The sequence below is a fragment of the Rhipicephalus microplus genome, unplaced genomic scaffold, assembly GCF_043290135.1.
Source record: "Rhipicephalus microplus isolate Deutch F79 unplaced genomic scaffold, USDA_Rmic scaffold_135, whole genome shotgun sequence".
Lineage (NCBI taxonomy): Eukaryota > Metazoa > Arthropoda > Arachnida > Ixodida > Ixodidae > Rhipicephalus > Rhipicephalus microplus.
The window spans coordinates 330,001-342,500 of NW_027464707.1; the positions used below are offsets into that span (position 1 = coordinate 330,001).

A 12,500-nucleotide genomic window follows, 5' to 3' on the forward strand; every position below is an offset into this window, starting at 1 on the left:
GGCGGGTCGGTCTCCTCCGCATAAAAAGGGGGACCCCCGCTTTTTGTTCCACGAAATCGCACAAGCTTTTTTCGCATCCACGGTTTGCCACCGCACACCAAAATGCCGATCCGGCTGCCTACTTTAGCCAACAGGTGGAGCCAGGCGCGCCGTACTTGCGCGGCACTTCCCACGTCCACCGAAGTCGGTGCCAAGGACCACTTTCGGCGCCGGAGCCGCGTACGAGCCTACTCGAGGCGGAAGAACGAAGCCAGCAAGGGCCTGGCCGCAAGTGCGTTCAATTGTCGGGACGTCCAAGTCCCTCGTTCTTCCGTGCTTCCTCTTTCGGCAAGTCGTTGCGGCACCTTCCCAAAGCGCGCAGACCCGCTAATCGCGACGAGCGCGACGTGGCCGTGCCGCCTTTCCCTCGGCAGCAAGCAAAACGCCTGGCAACGTCGACGCTCCCCTAACCGCGATCTCGCACCGTGTTTCGTGTGGCGAATTCAAAAGCCGGCCGGCGCTGCTGCAACCATTACGGTCGGTACGCATACGCCGCGGAGGGCGGGACGGTCATCGGAGCGTGCGGTTCCTCCATCGAGTACTGCGCACCTCGGCCGTCGCATCGCCGTGCCATGACCGGCCGCGCGTCAACGCGAACCGGTGCCAGCGAGATCCCTCGCCTGCAAGAACCGACCGGCAGCCTCCGTCACCCGAGGACGCGGAGGCGCTTGCCGCGGACGGCGGGACGGTATGCACTGGTGCACAGCGGACCCGTCACATCGCCAGTTCCTTGACCGACCGCCGACGCTTGTGCCGTTCCTCTCGTACTTGGCAGTCGCCGCGCGATTGTCGGGTCTCGTTCTTGCACGCTCGAACGGTCGGGAGGGCACTCGGCTGGCGTTTCGGGAACGCGCAGCCTCGCCTTCTACCGACGTAACCACGACTCGCCGTTCGCGCTCCGCCGCTCCTGTTTACAGTACTAGGCGGTCCCGCAGCGGTCGGGTCGCGCATTTCGAGCGCTTCGAGCCACGGTGCTGTGGCGGGTCGAAAGCCGACCTATGAGTGCGTTGCGCCGTTTGTACCCGCGTCCGCCACCTGGCCGACCGTCCAAGGTCGCGGTGTTGGCGTCCGCTGGGCGCAACAATTTGTCACGGGGTGCCGCTCCACATTCAGGCAGCCCCGTGGGGAAAAGCCGACCCCGCGTCCAAACGGGGTCAGCGGCAGAAAGTGTCGGGCGCAGACGCAGCTGAGGCGCTCACCCTTCACAATCCGTTAATGATCCTTCCGCAGGTTCACCTACGGAAACCTTGTTACGACTTTTACTTCCTCTAAATGATCAAGTTTGGTCATCTTTCCAACAGACCGGCGCAACCGAAAGGCCGCGCCGGACATCGGTCCGAAGACCTCACTAAATCATTCAATCGGTAGTAGCGACGGGCGGTGTGTACAAAGGGCAGGGACGTAATCAACGCGAGCTTATGACTCGCGCTTACTGGGAATTCCTCGTTCAAGGGGAACAATTGCAAGCCCCTATCCCAATCACGAAAGAAGTTCCACGGGTTACCCAGTCTTTTCAGACAGGGATAAAGACACGCTGCTTCCTTCAGTGTAGCGCGCGTGCGGCCCCGGACATCTAAGGGCATCACAGACCTGTTATTGCTCTGTTTCGTGCGGCTAGGAGCCGCTTGTCCCTCTAAGAAGGTTGTAAGGTGCTGGGAACCCCGCACCTATTTAATAGGCTAGAGTCTCGTTCGTTATCGGAATTAACCAGACAAATCGCTCCACCAACTAAGAACGGCCATGCACCACCATCCACCGAATCAAGAAAGAGCTCTCAATCTGTCAATCCTCCCAGTGTCCGGGCCGGGTAAGTTTTCCCGTGTTGAGTCAAATTAAGCCGCAGGCTCCACTCCTGGTGGTGCCCTTCCGTCAATTCCTTTAAGTTTCAGCTTTGCAACCATACTTCCCCCGGAACCCAAATACTTTGGTTTCCCGGAAGCTGCCCGCCGAGTCATTTGAGTAACTCAGGCGGATCGCTGGTTGGCATCGTTTATGGTCAGAACTAGGGCGGTATCTGATCGCCTTCGAACCTCTGACTTTCGTTCTTGATCAATGAAAACATTCTTGGCAAATGCTTTCGCAGTAGTTCGTCTTGCGACGGTCCAAGAATTTCACCTCTAGCGCCGCAATACGAATGCCCCCGTCCGTCCCTCTTAATCATTACCTCGTATTCCAAAAACCAACAGAACAGAAACGAGGTCTTGTTCTATTATTCCATGCAAGTTTATTCAGGCGACTCGCCTGCGTTGAGCACTCTAATTTTTTCAAAGTAAAAGCACCGGCCATCTCGAGGCACACAATGAAGTGCACCAAGAAAGAACCGGCATGATGTTCAGTCCGAGCCGTCGCATCGGGTAGATGCACTACTCGTCTGGAACTGAGATCCAACTACGAGCTTTTTAACCGCAGCAGCTTTAGTATACGCTATTGGAGCTGGAATTACCGCGGCTGCTGGCACCAGACTTGCCCTCCAATTGATCCTCGTTAAAGGATTTAGAGTGTACTCATTTCAATTACGGGGCCTCAAAAGAGTCCCGTATTGTTATTTTTCGTCACTACCTCCCCGTGCCGGGAGTGGGTAATTTGCGCGCCTGCTGCCTTCCTTGGATGTGGTAGCCGTTTCTCAGGCTCCCTCTCCGGAATCGAACCCTGATTCTCCGTTACCCGTAACAACCATGGTAAGCAAGTAACCTACCATCGAAAGTTGATAAGGCAGACACTTGAAAGAAACGTCGCCGGCTCGTGGCCATGCGATCAGCACAAAGTTATCCAGAGTCACCACACAATACGGGCCGAAACCCGATCGATCTTGGTCTAATAAAAGCACCCGTTACCCAAAGGGCTCCAGGCTCACTGCATGTATTAGCTCTAGAATTGCCACAGTTATCCAAGTAGGAAGAAACGATCTAAGGAACCATAACTGATTTAATGAGCCATTCGCGGTTTCGCCTTATTTCGGCATGTACTTAGACATGCATGGCTTAATCTTTGAGACAAGCATATGATTACTGGCAGGATCAACCAGGTAATCGTTCGACTGCGCGTCCGTCCTCGCCTTCGGCGGGCCGGACGCAGTCTGTGTGCGGCGGAGGCCACCTTCAGGCGCCCCAACACGCTTATTTTGCACTCCGAGATGACGGCGTTCGAGCTCGCTACGGCACAACCTTCCCGAAAGACGAGTGGGAGCCGTGCGGCAAGAAGCACGTTCATGCTCGCTCTTTTTCGTTGCATCGACTCGGTCGCGCCGTGCGGGTTGCCCAAGCCCGCTGCACTGTCGGTGGACCGGCCGGAACTAGCAACGGAGCCGAGACTGCAAAGCCGCCAGACGACGGGTCACGCCCGCGTCTTCGGCGCTTTCGCATCTGAATCGCCCGAGGACGACACGGAACACACCTCGATATCGTGGTAAAACGGCACCGTCCGACAACCAGCCCCTAACGCATCAAGCGGATGAGGCTGCAGACGACTGCCGTGGATTCCCCTGGAGCAGACCCGAGGACACGCTTGACGAGGCCGAAGCCCGCCGCATATCAGACACCCGGTCGCTTTCGCGTACGCCGCTCACGAGAACCCCCACATAATAGCAGCGATAAGTACCCAGACCTCCTTGGGCACTAATACGAGCGTACTCGAGAAAATTTCACCGCGGGTGTGCCCCGAAACGTGTGGCACGTTGAGCGTGCCACAAGTCTACGTCGCTCTCAAACCCGCCGAGGTCGTAGAATTTGCGACCCTACTCACGAAATTCCCCCCGAGGATACGGCCGCAAACGTACCGCACCTTGGGTAGGCCACGAGTTTGTGCAACACTACGCTGACGGCACAGCACCGAGGTCGTGCGCGCACGCACGGGAAAATTCCGCCGCGGTTTCTGCCGAAAACGTGAGGCACCACGACTCTCCGCAAGTTCGCGTCGACTGCGAAAGACCGAAGTCGTGAACGACGTGTCCGCTACTCGCCGCCGACACGCTGGACACCAAACGTACAACGACTCGACGGCGTCGTAGAGGCCCACGACGCGGTTTTCCTTAACGACGTCTCGGCGTGGCACCGACAGGTTAGAACGGCCGACCAACGTTCCCTGTCCGCCGTTCGGCTCAGTCGAAGGGCTCGGCGACTTCGGCAACGCTGCGAAGCCGCACGGTGACGCACGCCATGTCCCCATTTTTTTTTTCTTTCTGCGTCTGCCGGGGTGCCCCTATAATAGCAGCGATAAGCACCCAGACCGCCGTGGGTCGCTCGCCCCGGCTGACGTGGTTTTTCGTACTCCTGCGGCGGTCGCCGTCAAGCACGTCCAAATACGCTACTTTCGTGGGCGCATTCACGCTCTTTCGCTTCGCCGGAGTGCCAGCACTCACTCTGCCAAAAACGGCGAACATCCGAGCGGCGGTTCCCACTTTTGCGTCGGCGTCGCAAACCCCGCCCCGGCAGACGAGGTTTGCCGTACTCGTGCGACGGTGGCCGGCGGGCACGTCGAAAGACGCCGATATCGTGCGCGAATTGGCGCACCTTGGCTTCACCGGAGTGCCGCCACTGACTCCTCCAAAAACGGCGAAGATCCGAGCGGCGCTTCCCACTTTCGCATCGGCGTCCCGAACTCCGCCCCGGCTGACGCGGTTTACCGTACTCGTGCGACGGTCGCCGGCGAGCACGTGGAAAGACGCCGATATCGTGCCCGAATCGGCTCCGTTCGGCTTCGCCGGAGTGCCAGCACTGGCTCGGCGAAAGACGACGAACATCCGAGCGACGGTTCTCACTATTGCGTACGCGTCGCAAACCCCGCCCCGGCAGACGCACTTTGCCGTACTCGTGCGACGGTCGCCGGCGAGCACGTAGAAAGACGCCGATATCGTGCCGGAATCGGCCCCGTTTGGCTTCGCCGGAGTGCCAGCACTCACTCGGCCACAAACGGCGAACATCCGAGCGGCGGTTCCCACTTAGCCGTCGGCGTCCCGAACTCCGCCCCGGCAGACGCGGTTGCCGAGCTCGTGCGACTAGCGACCGCGAAGCCGTCTCGCGACGCCGCTTTCGTGCGCGGCTCCCACTGCGACCTGGGTCACCCGAGGTCGACGAGCAAAAAAGAATGTCGAAAAAAAAATTTTTTTTTTCGCGTCTGCCGGGGTGCCCCTATAATAGCAGCGATAAGCACCCAGACCGCCATGGGTCGCTCGCCCCGGCTGACGTGGTTTTTCGTTTTCCTGCGGTGGTCGTTGTCAAGCACGTCCAAACACGCCACTTTCGTGGGCGCATTCGCGCTCTTTCGCTTCGCCGGAGTGCCAGCACTCACTCTGCCAAAAACGGCGAACATCCTAGTGGCGGTTCCCACTTTTGCGTCGGCGTCGCCAACCCCGCCCCGGCATACGCGGTTTGCCGTACTCGTGCGGCGGTGGCCGGCGGGCACGTCGAAAGACACCGATATCGTGCGCGAGTCGATGCTTCTTGGTCTCGCAGGAGGGCCGCCACTCACTCCTGCAAAAACGGCGAAGATCCGAGCGGCGCTTCCCACTTTTTCGTCGGCATCGCAAACCTCGCCCCGGCAGACGCGCTTTGCCGTACTCGTGCGACGGTCGCCGGCGAGCACGTCGAAATACGCCGATATCGTGCCCGAATCGGCCCCGTTTCGCTTCGCCGGAGTGCCAGCACTCACTCGGCCAAAAACGGCGAACATCCGAGCAGCGGTACCCACTTAGCCGTCGGCATCCCGAACTCCGCGCCGGCTGACGCGGTTGCCGAGCTCGTGCGACTAGCGACCGCGAACGCGTCTCGCGACGCCGCTTTCGTGCGCGGCTCCCATTGCGACCTGGGTTACCCGAGCTCGACCAGCAAAAAAGAAGGTCGAAAAAAAATTTTTTTTTCTGCGTCTGCCGGGGTGCCCCTATAATAGCAGCGATAAGCACCCAGACCGCCGTGGGTCGCTCGCCCCGGCTGACGTGGTTTTTCGTACTCCTGCAGCGGTCGCCGTCAAGCACGTCCAAATACGCCACTTTCGTGGGCGCTTTCGCGCTCTTTCGCGTCGCCGGTGTGCCAGCACTCACTCTGCCAAAAACGGCCAACATCCGAGCGGCGGTTCCCACTTTTGCGTCGGCGTCGTAAACCCCGCCCCGGCAGACGCGGTTTGCCCTACTCGTGCGACGGTCGCCGGCGAGCGCGTCGAAAGACGCCGATATCGTGCGCTAATTGGCGCTCCTTGGCTTCTCCGGAGTGCCGCCACTCACTCCTCCAAAAACGGCGAAGATCCGAGCGGCGTTCTCCACTTTCGCATCGGCGTCCCGAACTCCGCCCGGGCTGACGCGGTTTACCGTACTCGTGCGACGGTCGCCGCCGGGCACGTCGAAAGACGCCGATATCGTGCCGTAATCGGCCCCGTTTGGCTTCGCCCGAGTGCCAGCACTCACTCGGCCAAAAACGGCGAACATCCGAGCAGCGTTTCCCACTTTCGCATCGGCGTCCCGAAGCCCGCCCCGGCAGACGCGGTTTGCCCTACTCGAGCGACGGTCGCCGGCGATCACGTCGAAAGGCGCCGAATTCGTGCACGAATCGATGCTTCTTGGTCTCGCAGGAGGGCCGCCACTCACTCCTGCAAAAACGGCGAAGATCCGAGTTGCGCTTCCCACTTTTTCGTCGGCGTCCCGAACTACGCCCCGGCTGACGCGGTTTACCGTACTCGTGCGACGGTCGCCGGCGGGCACTTCAAAATACGCCGATTTCGTGGGCGCATTCACGCTGTTTCGCTTCCCCGGAGTGCCAACACTCACTCTGCCGAAAGCGGCGATCATCCGAGCGGCGGTTCCCACTTTTGCGTCGGCTTCGCAAACGGCGCCCCGGCAGACGCGCTCGTGCGACGTACTCGTGCGACGGTCGCCGGCGAGCACGTCGAAAGACGCCGATATCGTGCTCGAATCGACCCCGTTTCGCTTCGCCGGAGTGCTGCCAGTCACGGCGCAGAAAACGGCGAACAAGTGTTTTTTTTTTTTTCCTAGAATTTGTGTTATAGAAGGCACATTTGATATCGGACGATAATTTTCAACTTTATCACGCGCACCGATTTTCGTGTAGAGGTTTGCAAGTTTATGGGAATTTCTCCACTTGGAATAATGCGATTTAGTAGTACTACGAGAACTTCATGGATGTACTCAAGGGTACGGGGCAAGTCAGTTACGTCAACACCTGCAGATTTTTTACACTTCAAACTGAAAATTGTTGGTTGTGAGTCCTCGTGTGATATTAAAGGCCGATTCGCTAACACATAGAACAAAGAAAGAAAGGAAGAAAAAACGCCCGCGCTCGCTCAAGAAACCTGGGTTCGCAACAAGTGGCAACAACAAGCAACCGAGCGAGTGCGCCAAAACCCGTGGCGGCCGAACAAACGCGAAGTCCCAACCGCGTCAGCCGGGGCGGCACGGGACAGGAAAAATCACTTCAGCCGGGGCGGCGGGGCACCGAATAAACCTCGTCACCTCGTCGCAGGATAAAAGAGGAAACAAAAAGTCTAAACAGCGTCTGCTGGAGCGAATGCGTAATAAAACAACAACAACAACAAAAAAAAACACCCGCGCTCAAGAAGTCTGCAATCCTCACAAAAGGCGACTGTGACCGAGCAGCGTCAGCCGGGGCCGTGCGGAAACGGAAAAACCGCGACTACCGGGGCGTCGAGGCACCGAAAAATCCACTTCAGCCGCGGCGAAAAAAAAAAACAAAAAGAAAGACGGAGGGGGGGGGGAACCACGTCTGCCGGGGCGAAGGAAAAAAAAAAACGCGTCTGCCGGGGCGAGCCCGGGTGCGGCACCACCGGGAAAACTGTGGCAAACAGACATGGCGATCGAGTGAGTGGGCCGCCAGCCAGGCTCAGCCAAAAAGTGCAAAGTCCGAACTGCGTCAGCCGGGGCGGCAAAAACCGCGTCAGCCGGGGCGGCGCAAAAAACCGCGTCTGCCGGGGCGGCACGAAACCGCGTCAGCCGGGGCGGGGCGAAAACTGCGTCAGCCGGGGCGAAAGAAAAAAAAAAAACGCGTCTGCCGGGGCAAGCCCGGGTGCGGCACCACCGGGAAAACTGTGGCAAACAGACATGGCGATCGAGTGAGTGGGCCGCCAGCCAGGCACAGCCGAAAAGTGCAAAGTCCGAACCGTGTCAGCCGGGGCGACGCAAAAACCGCGTCAGCCGGGGCGGCGCGAAAACCGCGTCAGCCGGGGCGGCACGAAACCGCGTCAGCCGGGGCGGCGCGAAAACTGCGTCAGCCGGGGCGGCGCGAAAACCTCGTCAGCCGGGGCGAGCGAAAAGGGGGGGGGGGGGAACCACGTCTGCCGGGGCGAAAGAAAAAAAAACGCGTCTGCCGGGGCGAGCCCGGGTGCGGCACCACCGGGAAGACTGTGGCAAACAGACATGGCGATCGAGTGAGTGGGCCGCCAGCCAGGCTCAGCCCAAAAAGTGCTAAGTCCGAACTGCGTCAGCCGGGGCGGCGCGAAAACCGCGTCTGCCGGGGCGGCACGAAACCGCGTCAGCCGGGGCGGCGCGAAAACTGCGTCAGCCGGGGCGAGCCCGGGTGCGGCACCACCGGGAAAACTGTGGCACACAGACATGGCGATCGAGTGAGTGGGCCGCCAGCCAGGCACAGCCGAAAAGTGCTAAGTCCGAACTGCGTCAGCCGGGGCGGCAAAAACCGCGTCAGCCGGGGCGGCGCAAAAAACCGCGTCTGCCGGGGCGGCACGAAACCGCGTCAGCCGGGGCGGCGCGAAAACTGCGTCAGCCGGGGCGAAAGAAAAAAAAAAACGCGTCTGCCGGGGCGAGCCCGGGTGCGGCACCACCGGGAAAACTGTGGCAAACAGACATGGCGATCGAGTGAGTGGGCCGCCAGCCAGGCACAGCCGAAAAGTGCTAAGTCCGAACTGCGTCTGCCGGGGCGGCACGAAACCGCGTCAGCCGGGGCGGCGCGAAAACCGCGTCTGCCGGGGCGGCACGAAACCGCGTCAGCCGGGGCGGCGCGAAAACTGCGTCAGCCGGGGCGAGCCCGGGTGCGGCACCACCGGGAAAACTGTGGCAAACAGACATGGCGATTGAGTGAGTGGGCCGCCAGCCAGGCACAGCCGAAAAGTGCTAAGTCCGAACTGCGTCTGCCGGGGCGGCACGAAACCGCGTCAGCCGGGGCGGCGCGAAAACCGCGTCTGCCGGGGCGGCACGAAACCGCGTCAGCCGGGGCGGCGCGAAAACTGCGTCAGCCGGGGCGAGCCCGGGTGCGGCACCACCGGGAAAACTGTGGCAAACAGACATGGCGATCGAGTGAGTGGGCCGCCAGCCAGGCACAGCCGAAAAGTGCAAAGTCCGAACCGTGTCAGCCGGGGCGACGCAAAAACCGCGTCAGCCGGGGCGGCGCGAAAACCGCGTCAGCCGGGGCGGCACGAAACCGCGTCAGCCGGGGCGGCGCGAAAACTGCGTCAGCCGGGGCGGCGCGAAAACCTCGTCAGCCGGGGCGAGCGAAAAGGGGGGGGGGGGGAACCACGTCTGCCGGGGCGAAAGAAAAAAAAACGCGTCTGCCGGGGCGAGCCCGGGTGCGGCACCACCGGGAAGACTGTGGCAAACAGACATGGCGATCGAGTGAGTGGGCCGCCAGCCAGGCTCAGCCCAAAAAGTGCTAAGTCCGAACTGCGTCAGCCGGGGCGGCGCGAAAACCGCGTCTGCCGGGGCGGCACGAAACCGCGTCAGCCGGGGCGGCGCGAAAACTGCGTCAGCCGGGGCGAGCCCGGGTGCGGCACCACCGGGAAAACTGTGGCAAACAGACATGGCGATCGAGTGAGTGGGCCGCCAGCCAGGCACAGCCGAAAAGTGCTAAGTCCGAACTGCGTCAGCCGGGGCGGCAAAAACCGCGTCAGCCGGGGCGGCGCAAAAAACCGCGTCTGCCGGGGCGGCACGAAACCGCGTCAGCCGGGGCGGCGCGAAAACTGCGTCAGCCGGGGCGAAAGAAAAAAAAAAACGCGTCTGCCGGGGCGAGCCCGGGTGCGGCACCACCGGGAAAACTGTGGCAAACAGACATGGCGATCGAGTGAGTGGGCCGCCAGCCAGGCACAGCCGAAAAGTGCTAAGTCCGAACTGCGTCTGCCGGGGCGGCACGAAACCGCGTCAGCCGGGGCGGCGCGAAAACCGCGTCTGCCGGGGCGGCACGAAACCGCGTCAGCCGGGGCGGCGCGAAAACTGCGTCAGCCGGGGCGAGCCCGGGTGCGGCACCACCGGGAAAACTGTGGCAAACAGACATGGCGATTGAGTGAGTGGGCCGCCAGCCAGGCACAGCCGAAAAGTGCTAAGTCCGAACTGCGTCTGCCGGGGCGGCACGAAACCGCGTCAGCCGGGGCGGCGCGAAAACCGCGTCTGCCGGGGCGGCACGAAACCGCGTCAGCCGGGGCGGCGCGAAAACTGCGTCAGCCGGGGCGAGCCCGGGTGCGGCACCACCGGGAAAACTGTGGCAAACAGACATGGCGATCGAGTGAGTGGGCCGCCAGCCAGGCACAGCCGAAAAGTGCAAAGTCCGAACCGTGTCAGCCGGGGCGACGCAAAAACCGCGTCAGCCGGGGCGGCGCGAAAACCGCGTCAGCCGGGGCGGCACGAAACCGCGTCAGCCGGGGCGGCGCGAAAACTGCGTCAGCCGGGGCGGCGCGAAAACCTCGTCAGCCGGGGCGAGCGAAAAGGGGGGGGGGGAACCACGTCTGCCGGGGCGAAAGAAAAAAAAACGCGTCTGCCGGGGCGAGCCCGGGTGCGGCACCACCGGGAAGACTGTGGCAAACAGACATGGCGATCGAGTGAGTGGGCCGCCAGCCAGGCTCAGCCCAAAAAGTGCTAAGTCCGAACTGCGTCAGCCGGGGCGGCGCGAAAACCGCGTCTGCCGGGGCGGCACGAAACCGCGTCAGCCGGGGCGGCGCGAAAACTGCGTCAGCCGGGGCGAGCCCGGGTGCGGCACCACCGGGAAAACTGTGGCAAACAGACATGGCGATCGAGTGAGTGGGCCGCCAGCCAGGCACAGCCGAAAAGTGCTAAGTCCGAACTACGTCAGCCGGGGCGGCAAAAACCGCGTCAGCCGGGGCGGCGCAAAAAACCGCGTCTGCCGGGGCGGCACGAAACCGCGTCAGCCGGGGCGGCGCGAAAACTGCGTCAGCCGGGGCGAAAGAAAAAAAAAACGCGTCTGCCGGGGCGAGCCCGGGTGCGGCACCACCGGGAAAACTGTGGCAAACAGACATGGCGATCGAGTGAGTGGGCCGCCAGCCAGGCACAGCCGAAAAGTGCTAAGTCCGAACTGCGTCTGCCGGGGCGGCACGAAACCGCGTCAGCCGGGGCGGCGCGAAAACCGCGTCTGCCGGGGCGGCACGAAACCGCGTCAGCCGGGGCGGCGCGAAAACTGCGTCAGCCGGGGCGAGCCCGGGTGCGGCACCACCGGGAAAACTGTGGCAAACAGACATGGCGATTGAGTGAGTGGGCCGCCAGCCAGGCACAGCCGAAAAGTGCTAAGTCCGAACTGCGTCTGCCGGGGCGGCACGAAACCGCGTCAGCCGGGGCGGCGCGAAAACCGCGTCTGCCGGGGCGGCACGAAACCGCGTCAGCCGGGGCGGCGCGAAAACTGCGTCAGCCGGGGCGAGCCCGGGTGCGGCACCACCGGGAAAACTGTGGCAAACAGACATGGCGATCGAGTGAGTGGGCCGCCAGCCAGGCACAGCCGAAAAGTGCTAAGTCCGAACTGCGTCAGCCGGGGCGGCAAAAACCGCGTCAGCCGGGGCGGCGCAAAAACCGCGTCTGCCGGGGCGAAATCAAAAAAAAAAACAAAGAAAAAAGCCCGCGCTTAATCAAAAGAAAACAAAGAAAAAAGCTTGCGCTTAATCAAAAGAAAACAAACAAAAAAAGTTCGCGCTTAAGCCTGGCGGTGGAACCACCGGGGCAAACAGACCTGGCGATCGAGTGAGTGGGCCGCCAGCCGGGGTGAGCCAAAAAGTGCAAAGTCCGAACCGCGTCAGCCGGGGCGACGCAAAAACCGCGTCAGCCGGGGCGGCGCGAAAACCGCGTCAGCCGGGGCGGCGCGAAAACCGCGTCAGCCGGGGCGGCGCAAAAACTGCGTCAGCCGGGGCGGCACGGAAAAACGAAAACCGCGTCAGCCGGGGCGGCACGGAAAAACGAAAACCGCGTCAGCCGGGGCGACATCAAAATGAGGAAAAAAAAAAAAAAACTGCCTTAGGACACCTGCGTACACTTTCATGCGTTTGGGCATATCTCTCTGTAACACGCGCGCCCCTCGTTACGCGCGGCACTCTGTTTTCTCCGACACCCATATTTCGGCGGCATGTGGCACGCGCGCCCGTCCCTACGCACGGCACACCGCAGTGCTTTCTCGATATTTTTCTTTTCCTCCAACACCGTCATCTATAGGCTTTTAGTGACCTGTTGCTCGTGGCACAAGTTCGCTAGCTCTGACACCTCTTGCATGCGCACCGTT

At 61.6% G+C, this 12,500-nt stretch overlaps 1 non-coding gene across 1 annotated transcript; it reads right to left on the reverse strand.

Annotated features, from left to right (window-relative positions):
* Positions 1–1,252: 1,252 nt before the first annotated feature.
* Positions 1,253–3,067, reverse strand: LOC142791018 (small subunit ribosomal RNA). Its single transcript, XR_012889940.1, has one exon. It is a non-coding gene; the product is annotated as a small subunit ribosomal RNA (ribosomal RNA).
* Positions 3,068–12,500: the final 9,433 nt, after the last annotated feature.